General features: G+C 45.9%; 1 long non-coding RNA gene across 1 annotated transcript; it reads right to left on the reverse strand.

The window, feature by feature from the left end:
- Positions 1 to 909: 909 nt before the first annotated feature.
- On the reverse strand, positions 910 to 12,957 carry LOC129525607 (uncharacterized). Its single transcript, XR_008670008.2, has 4 exons — positions 12,781 to 12,957; positions 6,420 to 6,461; positions 4,297 to 4,486; positions 910 to 1,185 (listed from the first exon to the last, which is right to left on the reverse strand). It is a non-coding gene; the product is annotated as an uncharacterized lncRNA (long non-coding RNA).
- Position 12,958: the final 1 nt, after the last annotated feature.

A 12,958-nucleotide genomic window follows, 5' to 3' on the forward strand; every position in this document is an offset into this window, starting at 1 on the left:
AGAAATCCAGGCATCAGCCCGGACTCTTCCCTCACGCCCCCTCGTGTGCCCCCTTCTGTTTTCCTGCAGTGCCCTGATGTCCTCTGTTGCATCGTTTATCATCTTCTATTGTAAAGGCTCCAATTGTCCATTTCCCCATCTAGATGCAATGAAGGCAGAGGCTGTGTCTATCTTGTTCCCTGCTGTATTCTGGGCACCTGGCACAGGGCCTGGCACTTAACAGGTGCTAATTAAACACTGTTGATTGAATTACTTAGTCCCTTTGATTCCATTTGCTTGATATCCATTGAATCCATACCCTCCTGTCTCCCCCAGCCGCAGTCTTTGCTCAGATAATTCCACCTGGGCAGTGGAGCAGTTTCCTGACTGGGCTGCTTATCTCACCTCCCCCATTCAGTCTATTTTCCACATTACAGCTGGAGTGGTCATTCTAAAGTGCCCATCTATCCTACTCTGAATCCTTCCCTGGCTTCCCATTACTTACAGGAGCAAGGCCACTTTCCTGGGATGATAAAAAAAGGACAGCAGATATGACTGATGAGACTAATCTCCATACCCTGTGAAAATGCTCAAGAAGATATGCAGAAATCCAAAAGCTTGCAGTGATGCTTTAGAAACTAAAGATAAGAGAAGATCACAGGGTAAAGTGCAAGGGAGAAATTGCGCTAACCAGATGGTAGATGAGGCCAGATTGAGAAACACATTCTTAGACAACACACCACCTGCTACTCCCTTTGGAACAGAACAGCATGTGTCATCTGTGCCGTTAACTGACCATGTCTTATCCCCCACCCTTCAAGGCCTTTAAGGACAAAGACTATATCTAACTTATCTTGGTATCTCTGGCACCCGGCACAGGACTTGACACATAGTAGGCACTCAATACATATTTATTGAATGAATCAGAGGATTAAATGAATTAATGAATGAAGAACCGAAGTTTCCAAAGTAGATAAGAGAGACGAATCCCCACTGCCTACACCAGTCTCAGAGACTCGGGGCAGCAGTGACCAGATGAATGTTTGGTCATACCTTAACAACACAGGAATTATCTTCCAAGCCAGTCAGAATGATTGAGGGCATGGATTCTGGGATCAGATCATGTAGGTAGTTATGGTTCCACCAGATTTTAGCTGTGTGAGCTTGGACAAGTTATATAACCTCTCTGTGCCTCACCTTGGTCATCTGTAAAATGGAAACAGTAAAAGTACTACTTATAGGAATGTTGTACTGTTTACAGTAGTGTTTACAGAAATGTTGTGAGAACCAAATTAATGTGTGTGCATAAATTTAGCACATATGCATTTAGTGTATATATATACACAAATGCACACACATAATAAATGAATTTACATACACAGAATGCTGTTCAAGTGCCATCATATGATGATGAAAATTCCCCTAATCGACCCCGGTCAGCTTCTTTTTCTGTGTCTACACTGGCTGTCCAATGGTGGAACTGAGACTTCCACAATTATTGAGCTTTACTGCATAAGGTTGAAAGGATCAGGGGGCAGTCCTTAGCCTGGCTTTATTTCCGCCTGATCAAGAGAGAGTGAACAAAAACAATCAATATGGAATCTGTGAGAAGATCTCACAGCACTGGCAGGAAGAAAATTGTCCTGAAGGTTCAGATGAAGAGTTTATTATCTCAGAAATGATTTTCTGTAAGAAAGAATAAAACTCTAAAAGTCATCTGTTTGGTATTCTCAAAACAAACAAACAATCCAGGAAGCTTTGATTTAGTGGTTATTTGCTGAGTACCTCCCAAGTGGGCAAAAGAAATGAATAGGCAGTTCATCTAAATGAAGATGCAAATGGCTTCCAAATATATGAAAAGATGGTTGGTCTCACTCATAAGAGAAATGCAAACCATAGATTTATCACCTATCAGACTGGCAAAAATCCAAGAGTTCCATATGAAAGGTTATGAGGCCATAGGGATTTTACTTTGAGGAATTCGCCCCTCCTTCATTTTCAGCCCTGTTGTTTAGCCGAGATTTCCTCCACTCCAGCTCTGGGGTAGCCCTGCCTGGCTTAAGCTTGCTAATTTCTCATCATCCAGAGATCATTAAAAATTATTAGGCTGGGCGCGGTGGCTCATGCCTGTAATCCCAGCACTTTGGGAAGCTGAGGTGGGCAGATCACCTGAGGTCAGAAGTTCGAGACTAGCCTGGCCAATATGGAGAAACGCCGTCTCTACTAAAAATACAAAAACTAGCCGGGTGTGGTGGTGTGTGCCTGTAATCCCAGCTGCTCGGTGGGCTGAGGCAGGACAATCACTTGAACCCAGGAGGTGGAGGTTGCAGTGACCCGAGATTGCGCCACTGCACTCCAGCCTGGGCAACACAGCAAGACTCCGTCTCAAAAAAAAAAAATTATTGGGCAACCTTGGGCAAACTACTTAAACATGCTGAGCTTTAGTTTCCTCATCTGTACAATGCAGACAAAAGTAGAGATCCATTAAACACAGCCAGTACAGTGTAAAAAACAGCACCTTCTACTGACTTTGGTAATTTGATAAATATACATTTAAGTATATGTGGTTGACTAATCTAAAGACTTAAAAAGGCCAGGTGCAGTGGCTCACGCCTGTAGTCCCAGGACCTTGGGAGGCTGAGGCAGGTGGATAACTTGAGGCCAGGAGTTCGAGACCAGCCTGGCTAACATGGTGAAATCCCATCTCTACTAAAAATACAAAAATCAGCCATGTGTGGCAGCGTGTGCCGGTAATCCCAGCTACTCGGGTGGCTGAGGCATGAGAATTACTTGAACCTGGGAGGTGGAGGCTGTAGTGAGCTGAGATCCCACTATTGCACTCCAGCCTGGGTGACAGAGCGAGATCCTGTCTCAAAAGAAAAAAAGTTTTAAAGAATTACAAACTTGATCTTCACCTTCAAAATCATTATAGAAGCTAAAAGCAAGAAAAACCTAAAAAGTATATAGCAAAGAACAAAAAATAAAGCAATAAGGAAGCACAAAAATGAAGTAAAATGAGGCATTATTATGAAATATATATAAACAAATTAAGCTAAGTTATTGAAGGCAAATATTTTTATATTCTCATGTTTAAAAACAAAATTCAACTACATAATATGCTGCTTACAAGAAATACTTAAAATAATACAGAATATCCAAATACATGTATTAAAGATAAACGTGAAAAAAGAGAAAAACAAGTATTAAAAGAATATATAGGGAAGAAATGTTGGAGTAGAAAAACCTTTCTAATTATGACTCAAACTCCAGAAGCCATAAAAGAAGAGATTGGCCAGGTGCCATGGCTCACATCTATAATCCTAGCACTTTGGGAGGCTGAGGTAGGAGGATCACTTGAGTACAGGAGTTTGAGACCAGCTTGGGCAACATAGTGAGAACTTGTCTCTACAAAAAACAAAACAAAATTAGCTAGGTGTGGTGGTGCACGCCTGTAGTCCCAGGTACTTATGAGGCTGAGGAGAGAGGATTGCTTGAGCCTGGGAGGTCAAGGTTGCAGCGACCTGAGAAAATGCCACTGCACTCCAGCCTGGGGGACAAAATGAGACCCTGAATAAAAAATAAATAAAAATAAAAATAAAAGATTGATGAATTAAATCACAGAAAAATTAAAACTTCTATGTTAAAAAAAAGTTACAAACCTAAGTGCTATGATTTGAACATGTCCTCCAAATTTCATGTGTTAGCGACTTAATCCCTAAATTCATTGTTGATTGGAAGTGGGGCCTTCAGGAGGTAATTAGGATTAGATAAAGTCATCAAGGTGGGGCCCACATGATGGGACTGGTAGCTTTATAAGGAGAGGAAGAGAAACCTAAGCTAGCATGCTTGCTCCGTATTGCCATGCGATACCTCTCACCATGTCATGCTACAGCAGGAAGGCCCTCACTAGATGCCTGAACCATGCTCTTGAACTTCCCAGCCTCCAGAATCATAAGCTAAATAAATCTCTATTCTTTATTAATTACCCTGTCTATGGTATTCAGTCATAGCAACAGAAAATGGACTAAGACACTAAGTAAAACCTAAAGACAAATGACAAACTAGGAAAAATTATTTTCGATTCAGGTCACAGACAGAGGGATGAATAATCTTCCTAAAATACAATAAGCTAATGCAAAACAGTAAGACCAACAACTTAATAGAAAAATGGCTAAAGGATATACAGTCATGCACCGCATAGTGATGTTTTGATCAACGATGAACTGCATATACAACAGTGGTCCCATAGGATTATAATACTGTGTGTTTACTGTACCTTTTCTATGTGTAGATATGTCTAGATATACGAATACTTACCATTGTATTACAATTGCCTCTAGTATTCAGTACAGGTACAAGTTTGTGGCCTAGGAGCAATAGGCTATACCATATAGCCTAGGTGTGTAGTAGGCTATACCATCTGGGTTTGTGTTCACGTTCACACAATGATGAAATAGCAAAATGACACGTTTCTTAGAAAGCATCCCAGTCTTTAAGCAACTCATGACTGTAATGGAAAAGGAAATGGAAATGGATCATAAATTATACTTTTGTTATGAAGATATGCACTCAAAACAAAAAAAAAACCTGACAAATTAAAACTACACTGAGACATGACTTTTCACCTATCAGACTGGCAAAAATCCAAAAGTTTGATATCACAGTGCTGGTGAGGCTATGGAGATACAGGCACTGCTGGTGGAAGGGTAAATGAATACAATCTCAGTGGCTGACAATTTGACAACAGTTATCAAATCTTCAAATGCACAATCCTTTTGATCGAGTAATAAGTTTCTGTGAAATTTTCCTACATATATTTACACCCAAGCAAAAAAATATGTACAAGGCTATTCATTGCAGCATTGTTTGTACTAGCAAAAAATTGGCAACAACCCAAATGTCCACCAACAGAGGACTGGTTAAATACATTATGGTATGACTATACAATGGGATACTATGCGGCCCTTAAAAAGAATGAAGAAGCTTCCAATGTACTGACTTGGAAAGGTCTCCAAGATACACTGTTAAGTGATAACATGCAAGGGTCAGTGTGTATCTTTATGATACTCTTTTGTGTTTTTTCAAAAAGGAAAATGAGGGAAGCTGAGGCAGATGGATCACTTGAGGTCAGGAGTTTGAAACCAGCCTGGCCAACATGGTGAAACCCTGTCTCTACTGAGAAAAATATATACAAAAATTTAGCCAGGCATGGTGGTGCAAGCCTGTAGTCCCAGCTACTTGGGAGGCTGAGGCACAAGAATCGCTTGAACCTGGAGGGTGGAGGCTGCAGGGAGCCAAGATCACGCCACTGCACTCCAGCCTGGGTGAGAGAGCGAGACTCCATGTTAAAAAAAAATTAAAAATAAATAAAAATTAAAAAGGAAAATAAGTGGAAATGTTTGTATTCACACAAAGGAACTCAAGGATACACAATAAACTAACAAAAACACTTTCCAGGTTAAGAGTGAAGGGAGCAGTGGAAATCAGGCAACTGAATGATGGGGGATGGAGGGAGACATTTCTCTGAATATCTTTTTTTCCTATACTGTAACATTTTTGAACCATATATTCCAAATTTTAAATAGAAAAGTTAAATGACACAACAAGTTTACATTTGGAAGCACAGACAAAGCTATGTTGGCTAAATGCAAATGAAATAAAGCAGGGGATGGTAGTAGTGATGTAAGAAATATTTTAAAATATGGCTAAAAGCATTAGATGGGACAAAAAGGGGGCACTTTTATCTATAAAAATATGTAAGCCATAGTGAGGATGTACTTTTATATATTGAATAACAGAGGATCAAAATATATGAAATAGCAATAGAAGGAGAGGTTGATATAAACAAAAAAGTAGTGGGAGACACATCATTTTCCGCCTGCTGGGTTATATAAGGGAAAAAGAAATACTGAGGCTGGACGCAGTGACTCATGCCTATAATCCCAGCACTTTAGGAGGCTGAGGCAAGCAGATTGCTTAAGCCTAGGAGTTCAAGACCAGCCTGGGCAATATGGTGAAACCCCATCTCTACTAAAAATATAAAAAATTAGCTGAGTGTGGTGGCACCAGCCTGTAGTCCCAGCTGGGAGGCTGAGCTGGGAGGATCACCTGAGCCTGGGAAGCCGAGGTTGCAATGAGCTGGGCTGGGCAACAGAGCAAGACCCTGTCTCAAAAAAGAGGAGAAAAAGAAAGAAAAAGAAAGAAATAAAGAAAGAAAGGAAGGAAGGAAGGAAGGAAGGAAGAAAAAGAAAGAAAGGAAAAGAAAGAAGGAAGGAAGGAAGGCAGGCAGGCAGGCAGAAAGAAAGAAAGAGAGAAGAAAACAAAAGAAAAGAAAAAAAGGAAGGAAGGAAGGAAACGAAAGAATGAAAGAAAGGAAGGAAGGGAGGAAGAAGAAATAAAGAGAAAATTATTTTTCAATATTATATATGTGTGTTACTTACGTATATAGTACAACTAGGCAAATAAAATATCAAGAGGTGAATCTATAAAAAGAAAACACACATCTCACTTAAAAATATCCATGGAATGCATAAAAAGTAAATTATAAAAAATAAAATATTCACCAACTACAGACTTTACCCTTTCTTTACACACTTTAATTTACCTTTCTTCCCCCACATACCTGCAACAAAACTAGAAACTCATAACATGTTTAAGCAATAAAAAGAACTCCAAAACCTAAATATTCCCCTAAAAAGACTTTTGGTTGTGTCAAAGAGTAATTGCAAATTCAATTACTACTATATTATAGTATTTTAATATATAATATTTTACATATATAATATATATATTATTGTTATAATAATTTATAACAATTATAACTATTGTTATAAAACAATGATAAAGAAAGCTTTACATATCAAAACGTATGTAACATAGATGAAGCTGAATTCAGAGGGAAATGATAGCCTTAAAAATGCTTACATTATTGAAAAAGAATGACAACAAAATAGTTATTCACATTTATTTATTTATTTATTTATTTTGAGACAGAGTCTTGCTCTGTCACTCAGGCTGGAGTACAGTGGCATGATCTTGGCTGACTGCAACCTCCAACTCCTGGGTTCAAGTGATTTTCACGCCTCAGCCTCCCGAGTAGCTGGAATTACAAGCGTGTGCCACCATGGCCGGCTAATTTTTGTATTTTTAGTAGGGACAGGGTTTCATCATGTTGGCCAGGCCAGTCAAACTCCTGGCCTCAAGTGATCCACCCACCTCGGCCTCCCAAAGTGCTGGGATTACAGGCATGAGCCACCGCACCCAGCCTAAGTATTCACTTTAATAAGCTTGTAGAAAAAGAACAGAAAAGCTACCCAAGGTAATTAAGAGGGAGAAAACAGTAAAGATAAAAGCCAGAACTTAATTACTTAGTAAACTATAGAGCTGAGAAATAAATTCAAATCTGTTTTAAACAAGCAAGCAAAAAAATTCCTTAGTATGGCATTATAAAACCCTTCGTGGCTTGGCCCTAGTGAACCTCTTAACTTTATCCCTTGACAGTGTCCCTGCACACTCAACTCCTGCCATTCTGAACTACAGACTCCTTGCTATTTGAACTCAGCAACCTGGCTGATGCAGATAAAATTTTGGAGATAGGGCTGATATCCCTGATTCTTTGAGCTCCTGTCACTTCTTACCACTGACATTCACTAGTGAAGTCCACCTGCCCTGTAAGGCCCAGCTCAAAGGCCCCCTCTTCCAGGTAGGCTTTGTGGATTCGAACAACTACAACACAAGCCAGCGTGGGAGGAGCACCGCTAGAGTGGGTGAACCCAACATGTGTAGATTAACAGGTTAATGAGCGAAGCTAAACCCAACTGTGGGCATGGAGGAAAGCTGGCTACTGGAGGTGGCATTTGAGCTGGTTCATGGAGGAGAAATGGGATTTCAGTCTACTGGAGCAGGGGAAACAGCCCCCCAGGAAGAAGGAAAAGCATAAGCCAACATGGGGGCGTGTGTATGAAAGGACAGAGTGTTTGGAGAACGGTGGGATGTTCCATGTGACTGCAGCGTGGAAGGCTGAGGAGGAGTGGGGACAGGTGAGTGAAGAAAGGTCAGCAGGGCAGGTCACACAGGGCCCTGCAGGACACTGCACCGAGGGCATATGCTTCATCCTGCCACCGGTGATGGGGAAGGGTCAGAAGTATTGTGAGGCTGGTACTGCCAGACAGTGAGTTGCCTGAGCCTCACCCTCACTGAGATGGAGGAATGTGGGGCGGTGGATGGTTTGTGGGAGATTCCATAAGCTGGCAGGCTGCCCAGGAGGAGCTAGGGGGAGATGGGGCCAGAGGCCTGGGGAGTGGGGAAGGGGCCCATCTCTGAGTTTGTTTCTCCTCCCTGACCCATTTCCTGGTTCCCGCACGCCAACACCCTCCCCAACCCTCATCACAACCAGGTAGGGTCTAGGAGGCAGCTCCTGGCAGCTACCCCAGTCACCACAGATAGAGTCACACGGCTCCATCCATTTGTCTGTCCCAGCCCCCAGAGGGGCCTCTGTGGTCAGGTCTTTGTGTCTGCACAGTGGCCCTCTTTGTCCTGAGCAGCCTGTCCCCATCCCACCTCCCTCCTGCCCTTCTCTCTCTCCTGCCTGGGTCACAAAAAGCACCAGCTTCGAAGAGAGCCACGCCAGAACTCTGATCTTGGCTTCCCCCACTGAGTCTCTGTGTGACCCTGAGCAAGTTACTTTGCTTCATGGATTTTTAGTTTTTTGGTTCTGTGAAAAAGAGCTGTTGTAAGCAATCAAACTCCTGGCAAGGAGTTTGGCCTGCCACCCGGTGCTGAGACCCAGGTAACAAATCATGAACTCGGAGACTCTTACCTCATCCTCATGCTGTTCACTGGACCTCCTACCACCAGCTCCCACCTCATTCTCACCCTCACCCTTTTGTCCAGTGGCTACCATTCTCCCCCTTGACAGACAAGGAAACCAAGGCCTGACGACAGGGCTGACTTTGTGGGCATGTGACCTGGACAGTAAGGGTCATGCTTTGAAGTGTTAAATACTCTGCCATCGCCATCTTGAAATTCTTAATTTTTTCTTATGTTTTCATTCTTTTGTTGGAAATTTTTAATTTTTGAATGAGGGGCCCACATTTTCATTCTGCTCTGGGTCCTGCAGATTAAGTAGCTGGTCCTGCTTGAGGGGAGATGGAACAGAGGCATGCCCAGGCCTAGACTAAGCTTCCTGCATCCCAGGCGGCCTCACTTGGGTGCCCGCATCCTGGCATGCTGAGAGCCAGAGTTTCCAGGCTGCATTTGGCATCAGAGCCCTGGACCCTGCCCAGGAAACCTGAGGAGCACAGTTCTCGGCTGGCAAGGGAAGGGAGGATGGTGCAGGTCGATGCAGCAGTTCAGGGAGCAAGTAAGACAAGGCTGCTAGAGCCGGCCCAGCCCTGTGTAACTGGAGCTGCCAGTGTGGGTCCCAATGCCATGACCCAGCCATAACTCTGGGAACTCAGCAGGGCCTTCCTTCCCATCAGGCTGCAATTCTGGGGCCAGGAGACCCACTGCAGATTCACTGTGTGGCTTTGGACATTAGCTTCCCCTTTCTGAACCTGTTTCTCTACATGTCACATGAGAATAAAATAATGCCTATCTCACAGGGTTCTGGAGAATATTAAGCGAGATACCTTAAACTTAATGACTAGCACAAAGAAGGTGACCACTAAAATAGAGTTCTTACTCATTCACTCATAATATATTGTGACAAATGTTCAGGGACAGGGGTCAGGTACGGTGGCTCACGCCTGTAATCCCAGCACTTTGGGAGGCTGAGGCGGGTGGATCGCTTTAGGCCAGGAGTTCAAGAACAGCCTGGCCAACATGGTGAAACCCTGTCTCTACTAAAAACACAAAAATTAGCGGGGTGTGATGGTGCACACTTATAATCCCAGCTACTTGGGAGGCTGAGGCAGGAGAATCGCTTGAACCCAGGAGGCGGAGGTTGCAGTGAGCTGAGATCACGCCACTGCACTCCAGCATGGGTGACGGAGCAGGACTCTGTCCATTATTCATGGACAGTGCTAGATGTTGGCCATTTAACTGTGAACAGAATGGACCCTGGCTCTGCTCTCAGAGAGATCCCTGTTAGAGGGGGAGACAGGCAGTGATAGCAGTAACAGCATGGTAAGTGGTGGGGCATCTGGCCTGGGTCTTCAAGGACCTACGGTGGGGAGCCAGAAGCAGGGGGCACTGTGGGCAGAGGGAGCAGCAAGCGGCAACAGGAGGCTGGTCAGAGGTGAGAGGTGAGGCAGAGAGGCAGGGAGGCTGGAGTGGCAGGCTAGAGAGCTAGGCTTTATCCAGAGGATGGTGGAGCCACCAGAGAGTGTAAGGCAGGGTATGGCATCAAGGGGCAACAGAGACACCACTGTAGCCTGGGAAGGGGGGATTGGAGCCTGGGCCAGGGCAGAGGCTTCATCCCTAGCATGCATTTTCAGAGCAAGTTTTCCCAGGGGCAATGAGAGAAGTTGAGAGAAGGAGGATGAAAAGGCCTGAATGAGCCAAATACCTCCTCAGGGCCGGAGAGACAGGAAGCCTCCTAATACATGGGAGAAGCCGAGGCTGGAACTTTGCCCTTCCCCTCCTGACCTGCTACTGCTAATGGAACCCTCCTCCTGCCCCCATGGCTCCATTACCCACCTCCAGGGGACCATTACTGTGCCTGGGCCTTCACCATTAGCCTGCCTTGGCTGCTTGGTTCCAGGGAGACTCCCTCGATGCTATTCCAGCCTTTCAGATGGCCTGTTGTGTGACGCTGGCTGTGTCTCAATTTCCGGTTTGATCAATGGTTTTACATTACTTCAGCCACAAAATCTTTCATGTGCTTGCAACAAATTCTTACCAGGAAATGTAAATAAATAAAAATACAAAAGCAAAGGTGCTCAAGTTGAAGTGGGATGGGAGTTCCCCAGGCAGCCCCAGGTAAGGGGGACTCTGTTAGGGGATTTGAAGCCTGCTGGGCTTGATGACCTCTGAAACCCAGCGATGGGACTGCCTGGGGAGGATGTCAGGAGACGAAACTTCTAGGCCCTCATTACATGGGATACTAACGCCTTGAGCCCAGACAGCTTGGGATGATGAATAAAACCATGAAAAAAAGAATTTAAGGATAGGGTGCAGGGGCTCATGCCTGGAATCCCAGCACTTTGGGAGGCCGAGGCAGGAGGACTGCTTGGACTCAGCAGTTTGAGACCAGCCTGGTCAACACAGGGAGACCCCATCTCTACAAAAAATTTACAAATTAGCCCGGCATGGTGGCATGTGCCTGTATTCCCAGCTACTTGGGAGGCTGAGATGGGAGGATCCCTTGGCCCTGGGACGTAGAGACTGTAGTGTGCTGTGATCATGCCACTGCACTCCAGCCTGGGTGACAGAGCGAGGCCCTTTCTCAAAAAATTTAAGACAGGCCAGCAAGTGAGAGATTAGTATTACTCCCTTTTGCAAAAGAGGAAACTCAGGCTCAGAGAGGAATCATAGGACAGGTGAGGCAAGACTGGAATCTAAACCCAAGGCTATGGGGTTCAAGGACTAGGCCCCTTCCTCTGCTCCTCAAGCCTCACTAAGTCACCTGTGTGGTAGCTGAAACGCTGTATGTCTCAGGAATGCAGTTTCCTCAGCTGTAAAGTAAGGAAATTGGGCCAGAGCAGGGGCAGAGCCCTGGGCAGGCCACCAGCCAGATTCGCCCGCTGAAGGCTAAGGTCGAGCCTGGGTCCTCAACTTGGCGTCAAAGAAACTTGTTTCTCCTGGGCTAAATGGCAGTGACAGTATAAGGTTTGAAGTTTTGGAAGAGGGGAGAGAAAGAGAGGGTTGGCTGGAGTTCCAGTGCCCAAAGGGTCTTCCCCACACTGGAACCTGAAGGCCTAGGCCCTATAACTCGGGCTATGAGGATACTTAGGTCCCTGGAAGGTGCGTGGCCCAGCTTAGACAATAGGCGCAGGAGGCTAGACAAGGGGCCTTTGTGTCTCCCAAGCAAAGGCCCCAGCAGGACTGCAGAGGCGGCTCAGCCACTCTGGGCTGTGTGTCCACTCTGCTACTGCTCCTGGTGGGGCTGCAGCCAGCACCCTTCCTGGCAGCCAGGCCCAGTCAGCTGATATGGAGCCCAAGAGGGCCCAAGGCCCCGAAGGCCCTGGGCAAGTTCCTTGGCTACAGGAAGAGGCCTCCTCTGCACTTGTCCAGCCAGCCGAGCGATTGGCTCCATTTCACAGGAAAGAAGACCCTGCCAGGGAATGGAACTGGGTCAAGGTCTCCCAGAGTCAGTGGGACCAGATTCCTAGACCAGAAATGAGAGAGAGGTGGGGTGCTCATTCATTCATCCATTCACACCTTCAAGGATTGAGCACCTCCCAGGACCTCTAGGACAGCATCAGGAAGAAGGCAGACCTGGTTCCTGCCCTCCGGAGCTCACAGTCTCCGAACGGGTCAGACATGCAGCCGGTAGCCCGACCAGGGAAGGCCATTAGAGTGGGGTTGACGGCAGAGAAGAGAGGTAAAGCAGCTCAAGGGGCCAGAGAGAGTGGGGAGTTCAGGGAGCTGCTGATAAGATTAAGGCAGGGAAAGTGGGGAGCACGGGAGAGGCGGGATCCTGAGTACCCTGCTTTCCTAACCACGGCAATGGAGAGAGGCACCCCCTTCCCCCACTTTTCAAGCAAGGGAGGTGCGTCCTTAGCCTGGGGTTCCGAGCAGGTATCTCCCAGTAGGTCCCTTCCTGGCCAGCCGGGCTGGGGCAGGGGCGGGACAGGGGTAGGGTGGCGCGGTGGCTGGGCGCAAAGGTCCCGCAGTGGGCCACGCAGGCACCGGGCTGACCTGGCAAAACTTTGGCGTCTCTGAAAACCTCTGGTAACCAGCTCCCTTCTAGCGTGAGGAAGCCGGGCGGCCTCCTTCTGGCCCGGCAGTGAGAGCGTCGCCGCCCGACCCTCCCGTTGCAGCACCGGTACAGACACGCTGACCCCGCGGCCGTGTCGCTGGGCGGCGTCCCGGAGCG

The sequence above is a fragment of the Gorilla gorilla genome, chromosome 9, assembly GCF_029281585.2.
Source record: "Gorilla gorilla gorilla isolate KB3781 chromosome 9, NHGRI_mGorGor1-v2.1_pri, whole genome shotgun sequence".
In the NCBI taxonomy this organism is placed as follows: Eukaryota; Metazoa; Chordata; class Mammalia; order Primates; family Hominidae; genus Gorilla; species Gorilla gorilla.